This window comes from Humulus lupulus, chromosome 2, assembly GCF_963169125.1.
Source record: "Humulus lupulus chromosome 2, drHumLupu1.1, whole genome shotgun sequence".
In the NCBI taxonomy this organism is placed as follows: Eukaryota; Viridiplantae; Streptophyta; class Magnoliopsida; order Rosales; family Cannabaceae; genus Humulus; species Humulus lupulus.
The window spans coordinates 180,973,256-180,985,055 of NC_084794.1; positions in this window are offsets into that span (position 1 = coordinate 180,973,256).

An 11,800-nucleotide genomic window follows, 5' to 3' on the forward strand; every position below is an offset into this window, starting at 1 on the left:
ATAAAACTTAGTAACTCATGTCCCGCTGTTGCATCTACTAACTGATCTATCCTGGGAAGTGGGAAGCTGTCCTTTGGACAAGCTTTATTCAAATTCGTGAAATCGACGCAAGTTCTCCACTTCCCATTTGGCTTTTGCACGAGTACTGGGTTCGATACCCACACAGGGTAGAAAGACTCACGGATGAAACTGTTGGCCTTCAACTTGTCAACCTCCTCCTTTAACGCTGCGTATCTTGTTGGGTCTAGCGCCCGCCTTTTTTGCCTGACGGGCCATGCTTCTGGGGAGATGTTCAGGTGGTGGCACATCACGCTGGGGTCTATGCCCACCATGTCCTCATGACTCCATGCAAATACGTCTAGATTATCCTTCAAAAATTTCATCAACTCCTCCTTCACGTCACCTTGTAGGCTTCTCCCTATCTTCAATTTCCTTAAGGGTTCCTCCGTCACCGTAACCTCCTCTACTTCTTCCACTGGTTCTGCTCTTGCCTCATCCACGACTCGAGGGTCCAGCTCCTGCGGACCCCCCGTGGGCATACATAGCGCCTCATGTACCACCATGGCCATTGGCTCACGCGGCTTTGCAGGCGTGCGGAGTGAGGTGTTGTAACACTCCCTCGCCTCCTTCTGTTCTCCTTTCATACTTGCGACCCCTCCTGGAGTCGGGAACTTGACAACCAAGTGATATATTGAAGTTATGGCTTTCAATTCTCTCAGGGAGGGCCTCCCTAATACCGCGTTGAAAGCTGATGCACAATCTACTACAACAAAGTTAGATATGACTGTAGTTTGGCGGGGTTGCTCCCCCATGGTAAGTGTCAATTCGATCATCCCAAGGGGTTGCACTGAATCCCCTGTAAATCCGTATAGGGACGACTGGCAGGGCTTCAGGTGACGAATGCCCAGTCCCATCTTTTCTAAAGCAGGGCGATATAAGATGTCCACCGAGCTCCCGTTGTCCACTAGGACTCGATGCACACGCATATTCGCCAATTGGACTGTCAACACCAGCGGATCATTATGGGGAAAGTGTACCCCCCGTGCGTCCTCCTCAGTGAACGTTATCGAGTCGTTTTCCCCCTTGAAACTCTTCGGGGGTCGTTGTTCTAAACTCATGACGCAGGGAGGCGGACTTCGCCGAGCCTCTCTTGCATACCTATCTCGCCCCTTCTTAGAGTCTCCCCCAAATCCTGGACCTCCAAAAATGGTTCGGACCTCCCCCTGTATTTTTGGGGCTCGCTCTTGTGCCTGGGGTGCTGTGGGCTCGTCTTCTGGCCTTTGCCTTTCTCTCCTGACATAGCGGCCCAAGTGCCCCCGGTGGATAAGCTCCTCAATTTCCTCCTTCAGGTGGATACACTCTGCCGTGGTGTGTCCGATGTCCTTGTGGTATTGGCAGTATCTACTGGGGTCCCTTTTGGACCGATCCTTTCTCATTGGCGGGGGCTTTTTGAAGGGCACTCGATCTTCATTGATGATGTAAATATGTTCCCTGGTGTCCGTGAGGTTCGTATAATAAGTATAGGCCGTTGGCCTATGATCACCCCCTCGTTTGGTCTTCCTCTGCTGGTCATCTCTCGACCCATCGTACGTCCTTTTTTTCTTAGCTACATTTGGCCCGTCGTTAGTTGGGGGCTTCGCGTGGGGCTCCTCCTTCCCCGCCTTCAGGTTTGCGTGGCCATCCTCCACACAGATGTACTTCTGTGCTCTTTCATAGAAGTCATCCAAGTCGGTGACTTCCCTCTTTAACATGTTATCCCACAACTTGCTCCCTGGGAGCACCCCAGCGGTAATGGCCATTTTTAACTCCCGGCGTGTTAGGCTCCCCACTTTTGCGGCCTCCATATTGAACCGGTGAATGTAGCTCTTCAGGCTCTCCTTCTCCCCTTGCTTCACATTGGCCAGGCTGGTACCTGGCATCGTGTAGTCCCGCACGGCATGGTGCTGTTGGAGGAATTCATCAGAGAACTGCTGCCAGGACCTGATGGACCCTGGCCTTAGTCTTTTGAACCATTTGTAGGCGGGTCCTTTTAGAGTAACAGCAAAGCAATGGCACCTGGCACCACTTCCGATTCCCCTTAGTTTCATCAGATCATTAAACGCATCCAGGTGGTATTTCGGATCTGTGTTCCCTTTGTAAGGGGTCATATTAGGCTCCTTAAAATTGGCAGGGAGTCGAATTGCCTGAATTTCTCTTACAAAGGGCGACTCATGGTCGAAGTCCTCCTCAAAGGCCTGGCCGCCTGACGCGATGACGATCTTGCTACGCAAGCTCCGCATCTCCGTGTCTAGATCCTGCCTCCTATTGCTGAGAGTGTCTCTCAAAGTAGACAGGCTAAGATCTGCCTTTCCTTTGCCTTCTCGAGGCGCCACAGGGGGCGTGGTCCCTTGGCCCGCCCTCTTCTTATTGAGCTCCTCCCGCAAGTCTGGGGGTGCTCTTTTGGAGGTGACCTCATCCTCATGGCGAGGGGCAGCGTTGGCCCTCGGCGCTGGCTTCTGGGCCTGCTTAGGCGGTTCGGGGTGATCATGTTGCTAGTTGAATGTCGGGTTCTCCCATCATCTACCGGCACAGTGGTCTCCACCCCATCCTTGCCCTTCTCCTTCCCCTTAGGCAAGGTTACACTGGACTTACCCTGCAACAGGCCGTTAAGGACCTCTTGCATGTTTTCTAAGGTGGTTTCTAATCTTTGGTTTTTACAGTGGAGCTCACGTATCTCCTCTTCGTAAAACCGGGATTTCGAACTCGAGCTCACGGAGTGGACCCGGGGGTGCTTGTCATGCCTATGGGTAGATGGGCCCGGGTCTTGCCGGCCGGAGTTCGGTGCCTGCGGCGGTTTTGGAGGAGGGAACGCATCATCGTTTACCGGTGGTGCTCTTGGAGGACTCCCTCCGGGTGGAGCGGCTAGCGATGAGGCCACCCAATCACCCCCGTGAACCTCAGGGTCTTGCGGGGGTTCCACGTCTCTGGGTGGAGGAGCGTCCCTCATGGAGGCCTTCAGCTGGACTCCGTTCAGGTGAACTTCTACCTCCCGCGTCTCCCTCAGTCGCTTCGAGCATCTCGGCATCTTCTTCTTGTCGGAAACAATGGTGGAACAGTAGCTTGAAATTAACGTTCCCACAGACGGCGCCAAACTATTGACGGTGAGAACTCGTCAACGAAGTTAAGTTGGAAAAATTATCAAATTGAGATTACTAATCGGAAAGCTGTAATAACTTGAACAATAACTCAAGAACAATGATAGAACAATAATGGAGAATTCAGTCTTTCATTCACACTCAAAACCTCTGCTACAGTAAAATTCCCAACCCCCTTTCAGGTGGCCTTAGAGTTCATTTTATAGTAGGCTCTAATGGCCTTAGGTACATAGTGGTCCAGGGGACCAAGTGGTACATACGTACGGTATTAGGGGAATGGCTTCAGAGGTTGTGGTCGTACATCCCGTACAGGAGCAGGTGTCAGGAGGATGTCTCCACTACTTGTCTGTACCCATGTCTGATGCATGGTGGCAGACGTAGTGGCGCAGGAGGTAGTGGTGTCGGCTCTGACCTATGGCCGTAGACGTACGGACCATGATCCTTACCCCAGCGGGCTCACTGGCACTGATAATCGTACTCAGTACTTGGTCGTACAAATATGTCCCATTCGACTCGTACGGGATCACCTAAGCATAGGGATCCCAAGATGTAAGGAATGGGACCCTTGGTGTGAGGCGGTGATCTTGGGTCCTGGGTATGAGATGCTTGAAGCACCCCGAGGTCACCCACGGACATAGGTGATAAGCACGTGGCCTCGCCAGGCGTCTATGTGGGCGAGGCGAGATGCCTCCTTCGCAGGCCTCCCTTGCGGTGTGGCTTAGACCCAGATGTGTGGGGTGACAAGGTGACGGCCTCCTGAAAAGACGATGGCCCGAAGGGCCTCTCACGAGACGTAGGCATACAAGGGCCTCGTGCATGGGCGCCGCTGGTGGCCTCGCGAGGTGTAGGCGGTCCGAGGGCCTCGCGTGGTGCCATCCTTCACGTTGGCCTCGCGAGATGCAAGGCAGCCTCGCGAGATGGGTGGCCTCGCCCATGTGTTGGCCTCGCGGGATGGACGGTGGCCAAGGGCCTCGCGTGGTGCCAGCCTTCACGTTGGCCTCACGAGATGCAAGGTGGCCTCGCGAGATGGGTGGCCTCGCCCATGTGTTGGCCTCGTGGGATGGACGGTGGCCAAGGGCCTCGCGTGGTGCCAGCCTTCACGTTGCCCTCGCGAGATGGGTGGCCTCGCCCATGTGTTGGCCTCGTGGGATGGAAGGTGGCCAAGGGCCTCGCTGAGTGTTAGCCCTTACATCGGCCTCGCAAAATGCAAGGTGGCCGAGGGCCTCGCACATGGCCTCGCGCATAGGCGCCGTTTGTGGCCTCGCGAGACGTAGGCTTGCAAGGGCCTCGTGCACGGGCGCCGCTGGTGGCCTCGCGAGGTGTAGGCGGTCTGAGGGCCTCGCGTGAACGCAGGCACTTGATGGCCTCATGTATGACCGTGCCTCACGGCCTCTATGAGAGAGTGACGAGCATAAAGTCTAACAAAGGCGTTGGCTCATCAGGGCCCAAGCGCGTGCTTTAGATTTCTTACATGCCTGAGACTTTGAGCATCAAAAAGGAGTCTCCTGGAGGACTCCGGCTTCTGTAGGACCTGCCTCAAAGGATGGTTGGTGAGGACTTTGATGGGATGTCCCTAGAAATAAGCTTCTAAGAAGCCATCATAAGGCAGAAAGTCAGCTTCTCCATGTGTGGATATCTCGATCCGCCCCGAGGAGTCTCTTACTCACGTAGTAGATCGGGTGCTGGATTCGGCCTTCCTCACAAACCAAGGCAGCATTAATCGGAGATAGCCATGTAGAGGAGGAGGGGTTCTCCATCTATGGGGATTGACATAATTGGGGGATTCGCCATGTGTGCCTTCAGTTACTATAATGCTTGTTCACACTCCTCCGTCCACTCAAACCGCTGACCTCCTTGGAAGGTGTTGAAGAATAGAATGCACTTTTCAGTAGCCTCAGAAACGAAACGGCTGAGAGCCGTTATTTGACCAGCCAATCTTTGCAAATCCTTGTGTTTTCTTGGGGATGACATCTCGACAAGAGCTTTTATATCCTCAAGATTTGTTTCAATTCCTCGTGAACTAACAATAAATCCCAGGAACTTCCCGGAGCCTACCCCACATGTGCATTTTTTGGGATTCAACTTCATCCCAAATCAGCGGAGGATAGAGAATCCATCTGCCAGTTCTTTCACATGGTCAAGGGTCATTCTGGACTTCACCAACATGTCGTCCACATACACTTCCATGTTACAACAAAGATGATTTTTGAACATCTTATTTACCAGCCTTCTGTATGTGTCCCTAGCATTCTTCAAGCCAAAAGGCATCACTTTGGAGCAGTAGACGCCTTTATCTGTTCGGAAGCTGGTATGCTCCTGGTCTGCGACATACATGGAGATCTGATTATACCCCGAGTAGGCATCCATGAATGAGAGGAGCTCATACCCAGAGGTGGCATCAACCATCTGATCAAACTTTGGCAAAGGAAAGCAGTCTTTAGGGCATACCTTATTGAGGTAGGAGAATTCAATACACGTTCCCAGGTGCCATTGGGCTTCAGGTCTAGCACCGAGTTTGCCAACCACTTTGGATATTGGGTTTCAGGTCTAGCACAGAGTTTTCCAACCACTTTGGATATTGGGCTACTCAGATGAAGACATTTGCGAGAAGCTTGTCGATATCTACTTCAAGGCCTCCGCCCTGGTCGGATCCATTGTCCTCCTTTCCTGTTGCACTGGAGCAACATTTGGGTCCATGTTTAAGGTGTGGAAGATGAATTTGGGGTCAATACCCATCATGTCACCATGATACCATGCAAAGACGTTCTGGTTCTCCCAAAGAAATCTCACCAACGCTTCTCGGGTCTCTGCATTGAGGTTCTTCCCTTCCTTTGTTTTGTCTTTCAGGGTTGGAGTCATCAAGAATGAATTCTTCAACTTCCTCCATGGGCTCCATGGCCTTATCATCTCCAACCACGAGGTCCAACTTGTTGGACTCCATCCTTTTTAGAACAGTTTGGACCTCTAACTCCACTGGAGGAGGCTGCTTGGGGGATACTGCTTCAACCACCATCATTGGATGTTTCAGCGACACATTGTAATAATGGCGGGCGTCTTGATGTGCCCCCAGGTGGGATCCTCTAGGTATCGTCCCTAATCTTCTTTTCATCGGTGGTCTATGGGCTACTTGGTGCAGTGCAGCAGGTACTTGACCTAGAGCCTGAGGAGGCACCACATGTTGGGGAGGAGGCATGGCCATGGCTGGAGCCTGAGCAAGGTGTGCTCCATCCCTGGCATACTGGTGCAGGTGCCCTAACTTGATGAGATTCTTAATCTCATCCTGAAGCTACCTACACTTGTTAGTGTGGTGTCCAACGTCATTGTGGAATTTGTAGAACTTCATGGTGTCCCTTCACTCTCTGTCCCTCCGGATAGGTTGAGGGTCTCTAGTAGTGGACTTGCTGCTCTGTGGCAAGAAATATTTCTCCCGAGAATCCACCAATTCACTGTACTCAGAATATTGAGGAGTGTATTTCTCCTCGGGAGCATCAGCTCTCTTGGTCTTCTTACCCTTGCCCTTTCCCCCACGCTTTCTTCCACTGGGGCTTTCGCTTGGTGTTGCCGATTGGGTGGGAGCCATAGTCCCAATGCTAAAGGAAGGTTGAAAAACATTGTATCTAGTGGGAGATGCCCCATACCCAGAGGGAGAGGCATTGTACCCAGCTTGAGGGATAATTGGACTATATTGTGGGGCACTCATAACACTCATCTGTGCTAGAGTGTATGGTGAGAACTATGGCCCTAGATCCATGGAAACTGGGACTGTAGGAGCCAAAACAGAAATTGGCCCTCCAAAGGCTCCAATCTGGATGTCTTATTAATAAATATAATCTTAGGCCCAACGTAAGAAGTCATCGAGCCTGTGGCATCCACACCTCTACAGGTCATCCCATAGTGGAGAACTTGGTCAGATAATAGCTTGCAAGTTCATCAACTGTTGGCCATCATCGACCCTCTTGGTCTTGGTTTCTTCCTCTTTGTCTTGGTTTCTTCCTCTTTAAAGCGTTTGATGTATGCTTTGAGGGTTTCAAGAGGTCCCTACTTAATGTTGGCTAAATGTTGACCTCGAAGTGCACCTTCCGAGCAGCTATAAATTGTCTTTGAAAAGCAGCATAGAGTTGGTGCCAGGAATGGATTGATCCTAGTTGGTGCTTCTTTAACCACTCATCTCTGGGTCCCATCAGGAATAACAGGAAGACGTGGCATCTGGCATCCTCAGAGAAGCAATGTACCGACATGAATCTATTATACTTAGACAGATGGTCGGAGGGGTTCGTGACACCGTTGTAAGGAGTTATATCTGGCATCTTGAAGCCTCAAGGTAATGGGTTTTCAAAAATGTGTGGGGCACACGGCTCCCCATCTTCATCCTCCAAGTAGGAGTTGTGGCCCTATCTCCTAGCCATCTTCAGCTTAATTTTCTTCAAACTATCCAACTCCGCGTGGAGAGGGTCGTCGTCTAAGTTGGCACTTTGTGCCGAGTATGCCCTCTGGTCAAGCATAGCTTTTCTTTTCTGAGCATTGAGATTGTCTTGGTGGTCCGGTTGTGGTTGTTTCCTGGGGACGTCCTTCGAGAGTTTAGGTCGTCTCGCAGGTCAGGTTGTGCGTTGCAGTGACAACCATCCTTGGGGAATCCTACTTTTGCTTCCCCCTCGGAATCAACATACCCATTGTTAACCGAGACATTGATTCCTTGTCCTTGTTTAGTGGAGATGTTTATCCTGTAGGCCCTTTGTCTAGGGTTTCTCTGGGGTTGTCTAGGCATTGATGGAACTCACTCTCCAGACCTGATGCGGTCTATCGTCGTGTGCCAGGGTAGTAGACCCTAGGCTCCATGGATGCTAGAGGCCTGGCAGTGTCCTCGGACCTCATGAAACTTAGGGGCGTTAGCCCTTCTTGAGACATGAATGGGCTCAGAGGCCTGAAGAGTCCTCTATCTCTTCTGGAAAGGCTCAATCTTTTCCTTCTCATGAGATTTAGGTGTGGGGGTGCTTCGGCTGGGTGCACAGGTGGCACGCTAGCTAACGGATCTTGCGCCATATCAGCGGGGTGCTAGGGGGCACGCTCGCTGGTTGAGCAGATGGCACTCCAGCTAGGTGCACAGGTGGCACGCCAACTGGCTGCCTTGGTGGTACTTTGCCATGAGGAACCATTTGAAGCCCTTGAGCTGCCAAAGTAGCCTTCATGACGTTAACCACCTCCTGTAGGGTGGCGATACTACCTTCTTGAGCCTCTATCTTTTGCTACTGGGTGGCGATTTGACCCTTGAGGGCCACCACTTCTGATGGCTCATATGTATAAAACAACTAGGAGTACTCACTTTCATAGTAGTTGTCTCCGTCATCACCATCATATCCATCGTTCTTGTCGTAGCCATTGTTGTAGGCCGCCTACTGGTCAGCTGGTGGAGGTGGTCGGCTTGGTTATCCTTCCTCAGTGACAATGGGAGGAGGGATTTCTTCAGTAACGTTGGGTCTAGTAGTCACCATGGTTGTATCTCAAAGCTTTCTTCAAGCTCCTAATGAAAGCACCAAAATGTTGACTAGCTTTTTCACTAACAACTAATTAAAGAAAAGCTTAAAGAAATGTAGAAGGAGACATAGAGATTTACGTGGTTCAGGTTACTAGTTAACCCTAGTTCACGAGTAAATTGTATTAGCATTTGAGAAGCTTAGGGATTCAAGCTTCTATGGAGTTCTTCTGGTAGCATTTTAGCAGTGTTGTAAATACAAAAAATGGGGATCCTTTACAATATGTGCCCGATCCCTTTTTATAGATGGCTGAGGACAATTAACTATCTAATAAGGAGTAATTACAATTATTCTCTCTTAATGGAGTATTAAATGAACAACAAACAATACATTCCAACAATCAATATGATGGTGGGCCTAGGCGTATCACAGTGGGCCCATTTACGAGGTTACAACCTACTACTTTTTGGGGGTAACACGTCCTTGACAATGTCAGGAGGTAGCTGCACGTTTTCCAATGTCAGGCGGCGTCGTGACACATCCTGCTTGTTGCTTGTCCGGAGTCAACAATACGCCTTGTGCTATAATGACCATGAAAAGGCTGCTTGTGGTCCAATGTCATTGTGCATGACATCTGGAAATGCTCCTCCAAGCTCAAAGGAAGGATCTTTCTGCCATGGAGGACTTGTGTGTGGGAGATGTGAACTGGAGAGATATCGTAAGTAGTCCTCGAGAAGTAACCTTCCATGAGGACATAGTTCTCCGGAGGCGGTGATCGGTCAATAATGGGCAAAGCCTTCCTTTCGGGGGGCTCTAGATAAGTTCCCAGAAGCTCAATCAGCTTCCATGTACACTAGATTACTCCCAATGCATCCCACCACTATAGGAAAAGATGTCTACTGTGACAACATTTTTCGTCGCTATAGGTAAAAAAATCACCCCTGAAGCTATTCAAAGATGACATATCATTGGAAAAATGTCATCACAGTAGATTCGTATATGTAGGGACCTAGTGCGACGACAAATGACGTCGTCGCTGTAGATGTCTTCTATGGCGATGACATGTCAACTGTAGATGTCTTCTATAGCGACGACAAGGCATCTTGTAATTTAGAAAAAGTAGAATTAGTGTATAATATAATACTTAATAAACATATATACATACATACAAAACTTAGAAGAAAAAACAATTACTTACATATGCATCCTCAGCATTCGTATTCACCCATCCACGTGTTGGATGATTGTGCATATCATAGAACGTGGTATTCAAGCTGGGCAGTTCCTTAATTTTATGATTCATCTTTGGAAAACATAATGTGACAAAATATTAGTTGAATAATGAAATTATTAATAAGATATCTTAAAAATAGTTAAAAATGTATACATATTATTACTTACCTTCTTAAATCGAGTAGAAGGGTAAGATGTCAATCCATGGAGACTTGGATACTTCTGTTTTGATCTATTGGAAGCATTTACCTTTGAGTGTGCCATGTACTATTTAGAGGTGAAAAGTTCAACACACTTCTGCCAATCTCCATTGTCCATCCCCCTCGATGGATTCTTCCTGGCTGTCTCAATATCATCATATCTGTCATGTTCATTGAAATATTTTTTTTCTTTCAACTTTTTCTTTCTTTGTAGCGATCCTGAAACTCTCGCTCAATGTCAGTCTCTATCACTCGCCAGTCGGGGAGATTTCTATAGTGTCTCGAAATTCTACTTAGCTAGATAGTAGTAGCAGTAGCTTAGTATTTTAGTTTTTGTGGTTATTGGTTCAAGCCGGGATTTAGTTGGAAACTCATAGAGCTAGTTATGGATTTTATAAGTTTAGCCTATAGTTTAGAAATATTAATTTTATCATAAGGTTTAATTAATGAAGATAGTCCTAAGAATATTATTTATTATAACCTAAGGTTTAGATAGAATAATTAAGAATGTGACATTTGTCACATATATGTTTATTAAAGATTTAAGTTTTTGATGAATAAAAATAATCGTGGATAAGTCTAGGAAGTCTAGAACCTTCACTCAGCTATTAGGATCACGTTTTACTTAGTCAAAGTGTTTTAACAAACTCCAATAGTGCTGAAAGTGTGCAAAAATGTGTTTAAAATATTAGCGTATGCCGATATATCGCAGCTATAGGGGTCGATATATCGCCTATGGGTGATACAGAAAACACGTCGACTTCGCATGAACAAAACCACGGAGGCTCGGGATATAGGGGTAGGCGATATATCGGCTCCCTTTGGCATATTTGAAATTTTGTGGAATCCGAGCTAGAAACAACCATCAACAACTTTGACTTGTTCCTTAACGTTTTTGACTGAGTTTTGGGCATCTGTTAAATAGAAAATTCAAATTTATTCAATTATTTATTCATTTTAAAAGGAGTTAGTTTCACTCCTTGAACTCTATAAATAGGACTTCACTTAGCCATTTTTCATCATCTTTCAAGCACAGTTCAGAGCCTCCATGCTGCTAAGTTCATTCTAGAGAGAAACACTAGGGTTTTGGAGTTAAAGCTTTCAAATCTAAAGCTTTTCTAAACACTTGGGAAGTAAGATAGAGTGATATTTCAGTATTGATGTGTAGATTGAAGTTTTAATTATCTAAGGTACTTTTAATCTTCAGGTTTAGTCCATTTCCATTCTTCTTATTCTTTCCTTTTATTTCAAAACCTAACTTATTATAATGACTTTTGGTTAGGTGTTCGATTCTTTGAAACTTAAGGTTTTTGGTAAGTCTTATTCTGATGATTTAGATCTTTTATTCATCTTCTATCCTCTAGAGGACTTATGGTTTCTTTATGTTTGGTTTTAGGAGTTCCGATCCCGCATTTGTCTTCAATATCCTAGTTTTTGGTAAGGAAAATTAGGTAGTTTAGTTTATGATCTATGTTGACGGTAAGAACTCGTCAACGAAGTTAAGTTATAAAAATTAAAGTATAGAGCTTATCAATGAAAAACTTCAGAAATCTAAACAGAAACTTAGAGAATAGTTGTAGAAGGAAAATGGTGAAAAGAACTTGTATTTCTTATGGTATGATGCTACAGTGTTTTTTCTAACCCCCCCTAAATGTTGAAGTGGGGTTCCCTTTATAGTGGGCTCTAATGGCCCCTGATACATTATGGTCCAGGGGACCAGATTGTACACAAGTACGGTGTCAGGAGAGTGGTATCAGGTGTA